Source organism: Dromaius novaehollandiae, chromosome 24 (assembly GCF_036370855.1).
Source record: "Dromaius novaehollandiae isolate bDroNov1 chromosome 24, bDroNov1.hap1, whole genome shotgun sequence".
NCBI classification, from domain to species: domain Eukaryota; kingdom Metazoa; phylum Chordata; class Aves; order Casuariiformes; family Dromaiidae; genus Dromaius; species Dromaius novaehollandiae.
In genome coordinates, this window is record NC_088121.1 from 3,668,520 (window position 1) to 3,684,125 (window position 15,606).

The 15,606-nt window shown below is 39.4% G+C and overlaps 1 protein-coding gene across 7 annotated transcripts in view; it reads left to right on the plus strand.

Annotated features, from left to right (window-relative positions):
* Window positions 1-15,606, plus strand: part of DVL1 (dishevelled segment polarity protein 1) — a 119,111-nt gene that overhangs the window by 8,465 nt on the left and 95,040 nt on the right. The window contains exon 3 of one of the 7 annotated variants that reach the window (XM_064525485.1): window positions 67-171. The exons of the other annotated variants lie outside the window; for them this stretch is intronic. The gene's annotated coding sequence lies outside the window, so the exon portion shown is untranslated. The remainder of the gene's footprint in view (window positions 1-66; window positions 172-15,606) is intronic. 7 annotated transcript variants of the gene reach the window in all.

Below are 15,606 nucleotides of genomic sequence, written 5' to 3' on the forward strand. Positions count from 1 at the left end.
GTGAGGGGGGCAGGTAGTTGTTGCAACGAAGATTTTAATGAGGTATTTTTTGCTGGTATTTTTAAGGAGACCTCCCAAGACTACAGGCAGCATGAAAGGAAGCATACCTCCATACTTATTTGAAAACTGAACAAGCAGGTGAAAGAGGCTGATATCGTAGGTCAGTTACAGGTAGGAGTTTCTTTTTTTTTGAAACAGAATAAAATGAAGTGGTTCACGTTTGCATTAGAAAAAATGGAGCTGGTGGAATAATGTGCAGAGAGGGCATGTAATAAGAATACATGCTCCTTGCCACCCTGTGGTAGAAGGGTGGATACCCACAGAGCAAGTCTGTATGGGTCAGACCTAGACAAAGGGGATGCTGAGTTTTGACTGTGATCAAAACTTTGACAAGAATTTTAGCTTTATAAATGGAGAGTTTCAGAAATACTACACAGAGAGTGTCTGCAAGACTTAAATGTAGGTTGGATGTGTCTACAGAGCAGTCAGAATTCAAGATGATATCCAGGTTACTGACCTGAGTGACAAGCAAGTAGATGAAGTGTTAAGAAGTTGTGTGCCAAGTAACTTGCAACACTAAAATGTATGCAAGGTTATATTCACAAAGCAGTGATGTAGAATCCACTTCTGTGTGTTTGTTTTTCCATGTGCACCTCTGTCTGCTACTTGTCTAGTCCCATTTACCCTCAGTGTTACTGAGCAAAGAAGATGTTTTCAAGAGGGGGATTGAACAAATAAGTTGTTCCCTTGGGGTGGAACTAACTAAACTAGGTTTCCTGAAGATTTGTGCCCTTTCTGTGTTAACTCACCCTATTTTCTGCCTCATTCCTTATCTCAGACTCCTTGGTCAGTTAGCAGATAGTCAGTTTACTTAGACACAGGGGTAAGAAGGATTGGGGCCTCAACTGGTAATGCAGTCACTTAATTTACTATATATATCTTTGTAAATGCCTATAGCATGTTTACTGAAAACATCTTTCTGATGGCATGTGAGTTTGAACAGATGAAGTAACAAATGGGTTCCTTTTAAAGCTTTTTCTTCTGTGCTCTTTTTGGCCATGCTTGTCTGTCTGTAAGCTAGAAAGGAATGGTTGCATAGTAGTCAAAGTTGTCTTAAGGTCACACAGGCAGCTCTTCCATGTGATGTAAACAAGCATGGCTGACCAAGAAAATGAATGCATGGCCTGTGCAAGGCTGAATATTATGGTCTGTCGCTAAGTTTTACAGCCCTCATCTGCTGCTGCTGCCAGCTTTGCTTTGCCTGGGGAGGATATAGCAGGTTACATAGTAGCTATGAGGTGCTCTTTGGGACTGATCCAAAGCCTGGTGAAGTCCCTAAGTCTTTCTCCTGATTCCACTGGCTTTTGAGCTAATTCTCAATGGAACTGTTCTGTCACACGAGCAATACTGGTTTGAATGTGAAACTTGTTGTGGGTGGAGGGGGAGCAGAATACTTATTAAAAAGGGCTTTCCTCAAAATTATGCTTAAAACAGTGGTTAAGTAGGTTGAGATGAGAGTGTTAAATTTATTCTCCAAAGCTTTTTAGCAGTTTGATGCTGGGATTTTTATTAGTTCTTTGAGATGGCTAATAAGACAGAATACGGTGACTCTGACTTAACAGTTCAGAGGGTAGGTCATGGTTCCTTCCAGCTTTCATTCCACTCAGCATGGTCTGTTGCACACCTAAATGCTGTAAACTTTGCAGCACTCTTGATCTGCTCTTGGCAGAGGAGCTCAAAACTGAAGACCAAGTTTCAGCTTAGTTCAATCAATTAAATCTGGAATAATTTTGAAAATAGTAAGGGTAGGACCTAGGCCTGAATACCTGGATCAATAGCAAATGCACAGAGGCCTTCAGGAGGAAGGGCAGTCCTTAAGACAGGAAGGGAGATTTCAGTAATGCCTGTAGAAGGTCGAAGTACTGTTACCTAGTGGAAGAAGATGGTTAGTTACATAGTTAAAGCACTGAATTGAGACTTGGGGTATGGAAAGAAGAATTTGCTTTCAGCCACAGTCTTAGGCTTTGACTCAGCAAAGTACTTGGACATACTGAAGTGTAGTGCTGAATTGAGGCCTGTTTTAGCCGCTTGCCCAGTAAGAACAGTCTGTCTTTCCCCTAGGTTCTTCCTGTTTTCTCTGCTGAAATCTGTGGAGATTTTTTTAGAAATTGTGTCTTACTGCTTATGTTTATACAGCACCTAGCACTGTGGTGCTTTACTTTTTGCTGACATCAGAAGGCACTATTGTAATACAAATAATAAAAATATGTATAAGAACACCAGGTTCATAGACCCAAAGTCCATATTTCTGTAACCACACTAAGTAAGCTTATGCATATTTTGCCAAGCTAATTCTGATAACTGCATGCAGTACAAGTCACTGCTTATTTTAAAGACCCAACTTTCATGTAATATAAATACTTAAAACAAACACTTTTTCTGCTGGAACCTGAGGACTGCCCTGCTCTGAGGATGGAGTATGTTATATTTATTAAAAGCTAATGCTATGAAAACATGCTGAAGGGATACATCAGGTTTGGTCTGCTTCCTGTAGCTAGTGATTTGCAGTGAGACAAGTTAGAAAAACAAGTTTACTACCGTTCATTTAATGAACGCCTTGCCATAGTGTATGCACAGTTTTCTTTCCAGTGCCCAGGTAACCTTGTTTTGGCTTAAGCATACACACACAGACTGTACAGCTGTTAAAAACATTAGCTGTCTCTGCAGGATTTAAGTTCAGCAGCATATCTGTGTTTTATCTGGGATTTATGAAAAAATAATTTTCAAAAGTTTATCGCCCTTCTAGCCTGCTGCAGGAGAGTGAACAGGCAAAAAAAGATGCACCAGGAGGAGATCCTCATCCAGCACTTTGAAATCAACCATAAATAGCAAGGAGATGGATTAAATTTTGAGTTAAGTAATTCATTTACATGCAGTATTAAAACCTGTAAAGATTGCCATGCTGTATTTGAGATTAGCACAGCAGGCTGCTTTCACTTGGATTCTGCTTGACTTCCAGCACGTGTCTGGCACTTTTGAAAACAGCTCACCTTTGAGATTCCACTTTAAATGCAGTCTGATGGGTGTTACCATGACTTGTGCAACTTGGTTGATTATCATTCTGATTAGTACATTCAGCGAATCGGAATCTCAGAACTGAGAGGTATTGGTTGACCATGAAATTACATTCCCTTCCCCTTGAATGCATAAGTTATGGTTAGCTTATATGTGACTTGATGGCTAAATACTAATTTAGAGGACATTGTCCAGGGGCACCGAGCATTTATTTCTGCTGTTGTGCTATGGTATTAAGTGAAAAGGTTGACAAGGTGGTGTTTATGAAATTTGGTGATTTTTCTCTATCTGGTCAACACTGCTAGAATTCCCTCCCTCTTCTTCCCATCTGTATCTTCTTTAGGAGTCATGCCAACTGTTTTGATATGGATGTCTTGATAAAGTTACTTCCTTTCTCTCCTGTTTTGCACAGCAGTTGGGGTTTCTGAATACTTGTAGCTGGATTAGGTAGGCTGTTGTGCTTGATATGATCAGCAGTAGCTTTTTTTTGCCCTCATCTTCATACAAAATTGTCTTTTAAATGGTGATTTTTTTTCCCCCTGAAGTTTTGGCTAGTTCTCACTCTTTTCTGTAATGCCATAATTCCTTCATCATAAATGGACATGGAGAAAGGGTATCCATCAGTGCCTTTATGGAGCTGGTGTTTGTCTTAAGGATGTACTAGACCTCAATTAACTTACAGCTTGCAGTCTTGACCGCCTTTTGATTAGTAGGGATTTCTGATGCGCTGTTAGAATTTCTATCTAAGGGCCCAACTTGTTAATGTTTCTCTTGATTAAATATCTAGTCTCTCGTCTTTATTGCTGCTTGGTCCAACTTTAACATCTCCAGGGTAAATGTGTAGGATGGTTACTTGCAATTACAGTAATAGGCTGTGTTTACAGCCTAGTCATCTGTCTTTGAAATGAGGAAGGTTGAAGTTTCTATTCAATCTCCTTTTGTGTTAAATAGCTCAGGGATATCCATTGATATTTGCAAAGTTGCAAGCTTTTTTGTCTTAAATTTACTTAAAATTTCTGCAGCACAGAGGCAGATTTTTCTCTCAAGCAGGCAGGACAGTTGCGTGTTTATGGTAAGCTAAAAGAGAGCAGTGTTATCCCGGAAACTTTCAGCAGTGCGAGAGGTGTTGCAGTTCAGTCTTATGTAAAAATGGTTAAGATCAAAGGCAACTGTATTAAAAGCCTTGAACCCTGATCTGCTTTCTTGTCAAGGATATACCTGTCTTAATGTTCCCTGTAGTATGAGAGGGCAAAACCAGTAGAATCAACTGATCTTTCCAACTAATGGTGGTGGCTCACCCAGTACAACCCTTTACATATGCATTATTGTAGTTTATTCAGTCTGGCTTTCTGGTTGTCTAAAATGCTGAGATTTCTGGATTTTATTTGGGAGAAAAATAATAGAGAGGAGGCTAAGTGGCAAGTATTAAATTTACTGAATGAAGTCAGTATGTGGATGAGTTTCATCCCCATTTTCTATCTACGTGGGAAAAAGATGATGGTTCAGTATTTTTGTGTGTCTTGACCATCTATTTTGTGAGTACTGGAAGTAAAGTCAGCCTTTGTTGTTTTGGTTTGCAACTGATAGTCCTGAGGTGAGCGAGTAAGTTCTGAGCATTTCCATTGCTTTGATGCCTGCGTTAGCCAAAGCAGTGCTAAACACCAGACATGTGAAACAGCCAAGGAGATCTTGAGAAGAAAGCACAAAGAAATGATCCTTTGTCCTTTCAATGACTGATGGCTACAGATAGACTAAATTTATCCTTTGCTTCTTGAAATCTAGCTTGGTCCTTGTATTGTGAGGACTCGACCTGCTGTACGTAGAGCAAGCTGTGCTGTTTCCAACACCTTGTTTGAATGATTTGGGTAGTTTAATACTACTGAATAATGGAGAGGAGGTGAATGGCCTCCTATAAAAATGGACAGGGCACTGAATCAGAATAGATTAATATTACTTGGTCTTACAGGTTTTTTTTTTTTTTCCTTAAAGCTAGCTTGTCTCATGGTTACTCTCTATGTATTCCATTATTCGCATTCAGTTTATGTAAAGAGCTCCTTGTAATTTACTAAAGCTGAAGTCTGAAAAACCACTATAATGTACGGAGCACAAATCATCTTTTCCCATGCTGTTTAATGACTAGTTACATATGATATTCCTCACTGCATCTTTTCTTTGGCTATGTTATTTATAAGGAAAACATATGTCTCCTTTTTTGCCAGCTGTCTGCATTACATGCTCAAATAGTGATTACAGAATATCATCGGGATGGGTACTTGAGTTAGTTCTCCTGCAAGGAGGGACACTTGAGTGATATCTAAGTGTATTCTCTTCTCTGGTGGTCCTGAGTAAATGTCAGAAGATTGTAGCCCTCTGTAGCCAGCATTTAGAAATCCCTCTAGGTGTAGCTAATGGGAAAAACATCCTTAAGTTTGGTTTAAGCACAGCTATTTATTAAGAATTTTGCAAGACATAGTATATGCAAGCCAAGTTCCAAAGAACTGACTGTTTTCAGACAAGATATGATGGGTAGGTGGGATGGATTAGGAAGGTTCAGAGGGAGAGTAAAGTATTCTTGACAATATTAAATATCAGTTTTACGGCTTATTTAATCTTGTTTGCTGTTATTTACTTGGCTCGGATGGTATATCTGGACAGATGGTTTAACTTGTCTGCATTTCCTGTCCCAGCAAAATGCTTCATTCTTTTGTAGTCATCTGAAGTAGGTCTAACTCTGCTCCTGGTGAAGTTACAAGAAAGCCTTTCCTGAAAATCTTACCAAATCAGAAATGGAGTCCTGCCTTGCCTTTTCAAAAGTTCCAAGACAGGTTTATTTTTGCCTTTTTTTGTCTTTTGTTCAAAGATTTAGTAGTGAATGCAGGCAATATTGCTTTTAAATTGCTGTGCATTGTTAGTTCAACTCAGAAAGCTAGTAATATGGTTGGAAGCCTAATAGTAATTGAATCGAAATGGCTGTTTAAGAGCCTGTTGCTAGTAATAAAATATATGGAAGCTGTAAAAATTTCCTTTCCCAATAGAGCAGTTCAGTCTTGGTCTTCAGTTCTCTAAGCACTTATCTATATACTGTACAAAGCAGCCTCATGGAGACCGACTTGAAGTGGTGCTAGGTAAGCCCTCTCTGGAATTGGTGTAGTGTGGTTCTTTTCCTGATAGAGTAGACCCCTTGAAAGAGCAGAACTGAACAATGTTCAGCCCCATGCCAGTGTGATAATAAAGGCTTGCAGGGCCTAAACCTTTACCTCTGCATGCTATTACACTATGGTACATATACTTAGCTTAGATGAGCTTCAAACATGCTGAAATCTTCTACATGGCACAGGACTGTGTTAGACATAGTGCATCACTAGCTAGTTAAATTATTTTGGAAGCTGTTTTTCAGTTGGCCAGAAAAATCAATGTGTTAAGAAGGGCAAATTCATGAGGGATGTCCTCAAGGAAGGAACATCTGTTGATGGTAAAATCTTAATTTTTTTTATCTCTGTTCATGGCAGCTCCCACTGTTTTCTGATCCTCTTTTACTTTGACAGCATACAAGAAAGAAAATTCCTCTCTCCTTACCCATCCTCCAGAAATTGGCAGACAGATGAACCTGTTCTGGAGGAAAAAATGAAGTCAAGTCTACTGTCTGGATAACTTGCTAACCCAAGAGCTGCACCCAGCTGTCTCTTGAGAAGACCTTCTTAGATATTAAATTTTGTTTGCCTGTTTTTCCAAACATGACTGTGACCTCAAGGTGAAAGATACCACTCAGAGCTAAACTTGAATCAGACTGTGGACAGATAACTGTCTTTTCTAGTGGAAATAGTGTCGTATGAGAATACGTGAGCCATCTGTTAGTCATCCTTGCTTCAACAGGGAAGAACAGGATATCTGTACCCATCTTTATATTTGCAGAATATTTTGTTCTGGTTGCTTTATGCCCTACATGTCTGTGTGTGTGTATGGGAGAACATAGTATAGTAAAAATATGCTCCCTTCTAAGATGAAAAATACAGAATTTCCAGCGTTCTAGTCAGAGGTGGCTGGTTCCCTCTCTGCATTCTCAGAGTGAATTCATTCTGTTCACTCTATCTTTATAGACATTCCAAAATCTACAGACATCTCAGGACATCTGTAAGAGGAGGACTGTGTCCTGTACATAGTGGCTTGTACCTAATTTCAGCTCCTGTAGCCTAATTGAAAACCTTCTGCAAGCTGTCTATAAAGTGCCAAAAACAGTTTGTGTCATTTCTTGTCTCTTCCCCCCCCCCCATACTGATGTGCATCTTTTTGTCTCCATGCGATAAAACACAACACTCCATGCAATAAAACACAACACTCCATGCGATAAAACACTCCATCTTTCTCTCGCGCTCTCGCTCTCTCGTCAGGATACTGTATTCTGGCAAAATGTGTCCTGGTACGTGTCTGGCCTTCTGTCCTCTGTGTTTCTGGAAGGAGGGTTCAGGGAGATATATAATTATATATGTAATTATAGTTATATAATCCTCCTTTCTTTAAATATGAAAAACTGCTCTGACTTTGATGATGAAACTTTAAAAGCGGTGGCAGAAATCAGAGAATCTTCACTTAATACTGTGCTGTGTATGTGAAAAACTTTCTAGTATGTTAAAAAGTATTTGTGCAGGGGGAAACAGCAGCACATTTTATGCATGTAAGAAGAGAGACTGATAGTATGGGAGTGAGTAATGGGAGACTTGTGCCTTACTTCCAAAAGCAGTTATTATCCAGAGTCCAGAATCTTGATCTTGACTATAGTGCCTGAGCCTTAGATGTGGTAACATCATTATACGTTGCCATTATGCTATGTGGGGAAATAAGAGGGTGGGAATTGATGTACTTTCACTCACTGGTAAGCTGCGTAATTAGTACATTCTTGGATGGAAGTTGTAAGCAGAGATCATGGAGGTGGGCTGGTTTGTCATCTTGGACCTTTCTTTCTAAGGTATCTAGTACTTCAGGTGTCTGTTTATTTTACTGCTGCTGCTTCATTTGTTGTTTCTCTGTGAGTAATAACAAATATTTAGGTGTTCTTCAGGAGGTGTTCTTCATGGAACTCAATGTAAATCTCTCTGGCAGAGTGAGAGGGAGAGTGTTCCTAAGGCCCCATTGCAGCGATATCTAAGTATCAGTTTATAGCACATGGGAACTGATAACACACAGAGCTCTTAAGCCCTAATTTAGTCAAACACTTAAGTGTTTGTCATTTAACTTAAATCTCAGGAACAAATACATCCATATTTAGTAATGTGATTACACAGGTGCTCATAACTGTTTGACATGTTCATAATTCTCAGTAGGGGCCTGATTCAAACCCCTTAAAGGTAACTAGAAATACTGCCCATAGATTTAATGGGCTTTGGGACAGACTCTTCTGATTGTCCAGGTTTTGTTGGATACCAGAAGCTGTTTCCATAATTTCCCTTTATGGGATTGCAAGTGGGTACAGTGAATATATAACCTTAATTTTGTAAGATTTCATTTGCATAAAGAAAATGCCTGGCAACAAAGGAAGAATGTTGAGAATGTATGCGTGTTTCAGGGAGTAATGGTTGAGCATGGGCAGTTCAACCCAGCTGGCTCTTTGGAGCTGAGTTTTAGAATCAACAGAGATCAGCGAGCTGGGTGCTGAAAAAACTAAAGCTGCTGCAGAAGTATAGTCTTCCTGCTGTGCTGACTTAAGCAAAAATATGCCAGTGCTTGAGCCAGCATTCTCCTGTCAGCTCCAGTAACGTGCATGGATAAGTTCTTCCACAATGAATATCATTGTTGAGGTAGAGTGCAGTGGGGATATGGTATGGGCATACAGTTCTCTGGATCTTCCGCTGACCTTCAACTCTGTTTCAGTGCAAGAGTCAAGAAAAGATTTTAGGTGCCTGTCCTATGTGTGGGTGGAAAAGCTTTGGTGTTTAGGCTGTGCCTTTTCTCTCTGATTACTGCTTGCCCTTTAGCAAAGGACATTTGGAGTGGCTGACACTAGAATGCCATTTTATAAGTTAATTAAGCATCAACTCAAGGTTTAATGAGCATGTTGGGGAAGAGAGAGGATGTCTCTAGTGATAATGGTGAAATGCTGCTTTGGCATCCCGGTTTTTGGAGGAGATTACTGGAGGCTTGTTCTCCAATTTCTGCTGTAGAGATTAATAAATTGAGACAAGCTGCTGAGCAAATACAGAGGAATTTACAGTGCTCAAGGAAGGAATGACCTAAGTATTTGCCCTGTAGTTCTCTGTTGTGGCATATCTCCCTGATAAATATGAGTAGTTGAAAGGAAATTAATTTGAGGAAATAATCATTTACAGTTATTTCTGTGGCCTTCATAAGATAAAGGATGATGAAAATCCCTTGGGAGGACACTCAACGCATACAAAACGTGATATAACATTAAGAACAGGAAAAGTCCAGTGTTTCAGCTGTTGGAGATGAAACGCTTGAGGCTGATAGAACTTAGTTACACCATTGATTTGCTTTGTAGCATTTGGCTATTGGGTTTACTTTTACCTTTGTCTCATCGTTTGTGAAGGCCATAACATCTCCCTTTTGAAAAGTATTCTGGCTTATTCTTATCAATTAAGCACAGTAAGGGCCAACATTCATGGCTTTGTTCGACAATAATATAGTTGCTGAAGACCGTGCCTAATCAGTGTGAGAATTTTAGGGCTGAAGTTGTGGCATTAGTGGGAGAAACGCTATTAATTTTTAGTAACAGCAAAACCAGAACACTGGAAAGTCTGATTTGTATGTAAGAGGGTGCATCTGCTGCAGGCAGAGGGTTACAGTGATGTGAGAGGTGAATCAGCTAGTCATTTGCTAACTGGAATGTGACCAACTGGTGACTTGATAGGGCTGTTGGTGATGTGGGAGTTAAATACTGAGGTTCCTCAAGTCAAAGTTAAGGGTGGTACTTTCAAAACAACTTAGTTTTCAGCCATGTAGTGGTAGTGTTTTGGTCTGTAAGGCTGCTGACTTAATCTTCCTTCATACTGTACCATGTATTAACAGAGTGCATTTTTGTCAAAGCTGTGTTTTTTCAGGTCTTTGTGCAAACTGAATAGAGGGCTTTTCTGTGCTACGGTCTTGTCACAACAATTCTGACAGCCCAGGCAGCATCATCTTAGAGGAAAAGTGATTGAATGAGACTCTTGCTGCCATTAACTTCTATTGCTTTGCACTTACAAGCTTTGAATTGTGAGAGCACACTATGCCTTGGTGTATAGCAAACACCAGACAGGCTGGCTAGATGCTGCAGTGCAGATGGAAAGGGGGCAGAAGTTGCCTGCTCGTGTTTTCAGGAAAGCATGTGGAACTTGGACTTTGCTTTCATTTGAAAGGTGGATTTTTAGCACATTTTTTCCAAGCTAAAAAAAGTTTTGCTAAGATTGAGGATATATTCCTCTTAAAAATCTCATTACTGAATTACAGGATTTGAGATATTAATGCTTTCAGAAATTCTCAGTTGAGGAGTCAATTTTAATCCAGCTTTGCCTATACAGATGCGTCCACAACAATATGGTGTCCTCATATGAACTGTTTGCATGCATCTTTGAAAGAATGGGGAGCTAGAAGTTTTTGTCCCTCCCTACTACTGTCTTGCTGTGTCTCCTGGGATATATCCTTTAACCTCTCTGTGCTACGGTGTTTCTGTTTATTTAATGAGGTTAATGTATTTTTGCACTTATTTAGAGATGGAAATCTTTACCCAAGAGGTGAAGACAATATAGCTGTCGTCTCTTCTTATTGTCTGTAGCAAAGGGTTGCTCTCTGTCTTCTATCCTCAGGGCAGGCTAGCTGTTTTTTAGCAGCCATTTGGTCTTTTTAATTGATCTTCAATTAGAAGGTAATGGTGGGAATAGTACTAATCCTTTTTAGGTTTAAGGAAATAGTTGAGGTTGGTGGTGGGGTAAATGGCTTCTGGTTGGCAGCTATTAACGTCTCTGCCCTCAAAAAAAAAAATGGGGGAGGATGGGAAGGGTGCCCAGCTAGGTAGAAAAGTGGGCTTGGTTGGGGAGGAAGTAAACATAGAGTTGGCTGTGCCATGTTCCGTTGAAGCGAATCAGTTCAGAGAGAAATCTTGAAAGAGCTACTGTGTGGCTGCCATTAAATCCACTTCATAGCTGCAGTGTTAGTGAATGTTGTTACGAAAATGCTGCAAGATGAAACTGTTTTCCAGAGGAGTCTATAAGATTTAAGGGCAAGTATATGTCTAAAATAATTAAGATCTTCACTGTTTGTGCCTATGCCAAACTTCATTTGTGAGGGGACCAGCTACTCTCAGGATCTGTTTACATTTAGGGGTGCAAATTAGAGAATGCACATAAAAGCTTCTGTTTCAGAAAGTCTCAGCTTCCTGCTGGAATGCATAGTTATTTTTTTTCTGCTGATAATTTAGCACTTGGAGTCTGCCTCAGAGGAGACAGAACTTTGGTCAGCTATTGTACCAGTGCCTCTTAATCTGTCAGAAATCATACAAAAAAAATGGCATACAGGAAATGATGGAGCTTGATAGTTATAATTGCAATAAAACTGAAAACTACCATTTGACGTAGAGTACTGTGAAAGAGCAGTTTATATTATTAGAGATGTATTCTCTGGGCTGAATATATGTTACAGAATATCTTGAGCAAGTTACAATATCTTGTATTGGCATAAAGTAATTTAGTATCGTAGAGTGAGTAGTCAAATAATGTTTTAGATAACAGTTTTTACAGTTGTATGATATGTGGCTGGAGTTTCTCGTGTGTGGTTTCGTAGTTCAGCAGAAAAAAGAAAGCTGAGGCTCATCAGTTCTGTTGTTGGCTTTTCATTGACTGTACGATACTGAACAGTTGCTTAACTTGGTGTGTCAATCCTCCTATCTGCCTAAAAATATTTGTGAAGCATGGTTTTCGTAAAATACCTCTTATGTAGCACTTTTAATTGAAGCATCTTTAGCATATGATTGGGATTTTCCAGTTACAGAATTGGAGAAATTACCAGTGCTTGTGCTAAAGTATTATGGCAATTCAGTTTCCCTAGATTTATGCAAAATCTAACAAGTCTTCCTGAACAGTTTCGATATGATGTGAGTTCAGGGGAAGATAGGAATGGACTACAGAAGTCTTGGCTTCCAGGCCAATACCCAATTCGTTAAACTTTGATAATTTCTTTTCCTGGAGAACAGGACAGAAGAAGTCTTCAGAGGTGTAGGAGGTTGGTTCAGTATTTAAACTTAGGTTTTGTTGGAGCATGTGGTCAAAATGCCTTTTTTTTCCTCATTAATTGTAAATGACCTTTGGCATACATAAAGTGAAAGTAGTTTCTAGTTTATCGTGTTGATAGATCTCCAAACTAGAAGATTACAAAGGAAATGGTAACAAATGCTTGTGATAAGTTGTTTTGCCTGAACAAAGGTTTTCCTTGTTTTGCCTTGACTATTTGCTTTATACTAATGCATATTGGCTTTTTTTTCCCCACTGTTCCAGTATTTTCAACTTGGAATGACTGTCATTCGAATACTTTTTTGTTGTAAACTCCAATTGATTTCACCCCACCCCACAGGCTTTAAGCTCAGAGTATCCAAACACATCAATGGATTTAGCAGAAGGAAGGAAGTTGTTAAATATATGTGCCAGGGAAGAAAATACATTCATCTAAAGAGTGTAACCTCCAGTGTGTTCACAGATTATATTGAGTCAAGTTCAGTGGGTTATAGTGTCTACCCTGGTTTTCTGTAAGTGGAGGCTTCTGGGGAATTTACATTTTGCAAATAGACTACAGTATAGTATTTGTTATTTAATGTAAATTACCTATGAAGGCTCATTGGTCAGGGTAATTCTTGATAATGTGGATTGCCTCTGTAGTTTGTATCGTGGGTACCCAGGATAACATAATTTGGCTACAGCTAATCTCACACTGAAAGGCAATTTGCAATGCAAAGTGTATCTAGTCTGACTGGGTCTATTTCATGTGTGTGTGTAGGGTTGGAGGGGTGGAAATGAAGCTTCCTTCTGCCTCCTCTTCCCCTTTGCTTTTGTTGGGTCTATCTAACTAACTATATATGTTTTGTTGCTGATGGTGTAGTGTACCTGTGGAAATATGTTATTCATAATGAAAATATAGACTGTTACTAGATACCTTACTGAAATTATAGCATTCCTCCATGATAGCAAAATAAACAGGCTTCCTCCGTCTTAGCAAGTATCCTACGGCAGTCCTTGCCCGCAGAATGAAAAAGTATCATAGCTAGATGTTTGGGATGTTAAATTGGTTACAAGAATATTTGCAAAGGGAAAGTATCTGTTTGTCCTCACTGATCCTTACTGTTCAGTTGAGATGAGGCTCTTTGCGAAAAACCCAGAAATAGTTGCTAAGGTTTGCTGTTAAAGCACAAAAGGCCATTTCACTGTTGGTGTCCCTGCTGCCATGTGCAGGAGAGGATCATAAAGGGATGGTACAGTAATTTCTTGATTATAATGAAGCTTTGCAGCTATCTTTAAAAGGGTATGGAATGAATAAAAATATTTTGATTCTGTGTGTCCCTTGAATATTTCCTGTTAATTTCAGTAGTAATTATACAGATAATTAGAAAAGGAAGAGGAAGAAAACATGCTGTTATTGAACAATATGCACAGTGGTGGAAGAGAAACTTAGCGGGGGATTCTCCAAGGGTCAATCAGAGGCTCAAGGTTTTCATAGTAGAAAGCCCTCATTTCTCTTCCTGCTGATTACTTTGAAACTATGCAGCCATGTGACTGCAGTAGTTTGAGTAAGTCTCTGCGCTGGGGGGTTGCATGGAGATAATGTCCAAGTTCAGTATCTCCCAGGTGCATGTGTAGCATGTAGAGACATGATGTAACATTGATGATCTCTGAATCTCTGTTGTTCTAAATTGGTGTCCCAGCCCTCTTTATGTCAATTATGTGATCTATGGATGCTGGCGTCTTTGAGCCTTAGACTCTGGTGTAGATGCCAGAGTTGTATGTCTGAGGACTACCATCTGCTCTGCATGAATAGAGCAAGCCAACTGCATTACAGCCTATGGAATTTTATACTCTGAAAGCCCCCAGCAAAGGGGGGGGGGGGAATTTTATACTCTGAAAGCCCCCTACGGCAAAACATAGATGTTCATCACATTCCCTTTGTGGCTGGTGGAGCAGTGGGAATTCTCTTGGATGAGAGCACCACGTGTCACTTAATGAGTTTCCATGAAAGTTCCTCCAAGTACAGATGGCATTTGCTGAGCATTTTTAGAGACCGTAGTATAGTATCTTCTTGTATTAGCATGAATGGCAGTTATGACCGGTGAGTAGAAGTGAGAATCTGTGCAACCTTGCGTACCAGGTTGAGACTGGAGGGCTTCAATTCATTTAGCCCAGGATGCCTTTCAGTGCTTGCTTCCCTATGTAATAATACCAGCGTTTCTAACCAAAGATTAGTTTATTTGCTTTCTTTATATGCTCTATGGGATTAAGAAGGAGATCGAAGACTCAGAAGGCTCTTGTATCAGACTCATCATACCACAGTAATCCTAATCTTAGAATGAATTCAACCTGAGCTAAAATGTGAATACAGTGGGAAACAGGCCTTGTGGATTTTTTTCTATTTTAGCAACACTAACAAGCTGTCAGTTTGTTTGACAGTTGGGAATCTCCCTTCAAAAATAGCTTTGAGTCTTTGCAGTGTAGCTGCAGAGTTTTTTCAGTACGGCAATTTATCAGCCTCTTCTTGTGCAACTCTTTACATTAAGACAGCAGTTTCAAAAATATCTAGATGATTTTTAACTGGTCCATTCCTTTCTTCTTGCTATACCTGGACTGTGATCCATCTCTTCTTTTTTTTTTTTTTTTTTTTTTTTTTTTTTTTTTTTTTTTGGGGGGGGGGGGGGGGGACTGTACAAAAATATATCTGGTTAAAGCCTTTGGGTACTCCAGGTAATAAAATGGTTGCATGCAGAACTGCCAGCCAGTCAGTCTGGCTTCTCCTGAAATTCTCACAAGCTCTTGGTTTTCTTCTGCGTGTTTTTTTTTCTGAGTGTTTTTTTCTGCATTTCCAGGTTCTGATGTGTAGAAGTTGAAGAGGAACTCATAGATTTGAAAATTACCTCAAAATAAGAGTTTTATTCTTTAAAAAACCTACATTGAAGCCTGCAATCTTTAAATGACTTCTCTCCTCCTCCTTTTATGGAATGTGAAGAGTAGAATGACCGTATGGGCTAGGGCACTGGTTTGGGACTTAAGGTCTGAATTCCATTTTTGCCTCTCTCTTCTACGCCCTATTTGACCTTGAGCAAGTGATCTAGTGCCTGATACAACAACCAGTTAAACTTGTGCCTAGCTTAATTTACATGCATGAGTTGTCCCTTTGGAGGAGACTATGAACACATTCAGTGCCTAGGTAACTTGTAAATATGAGTTTTTATCTTTTGGGTTTCAGTTCCCCATTTGTAAAAACCTTTAAACCAGAGTAAATTTTGGTTTCCAGCAATCTAATATAAACATTGACCATTTGCCTTTACAGAAGGATACAAGTACAAAT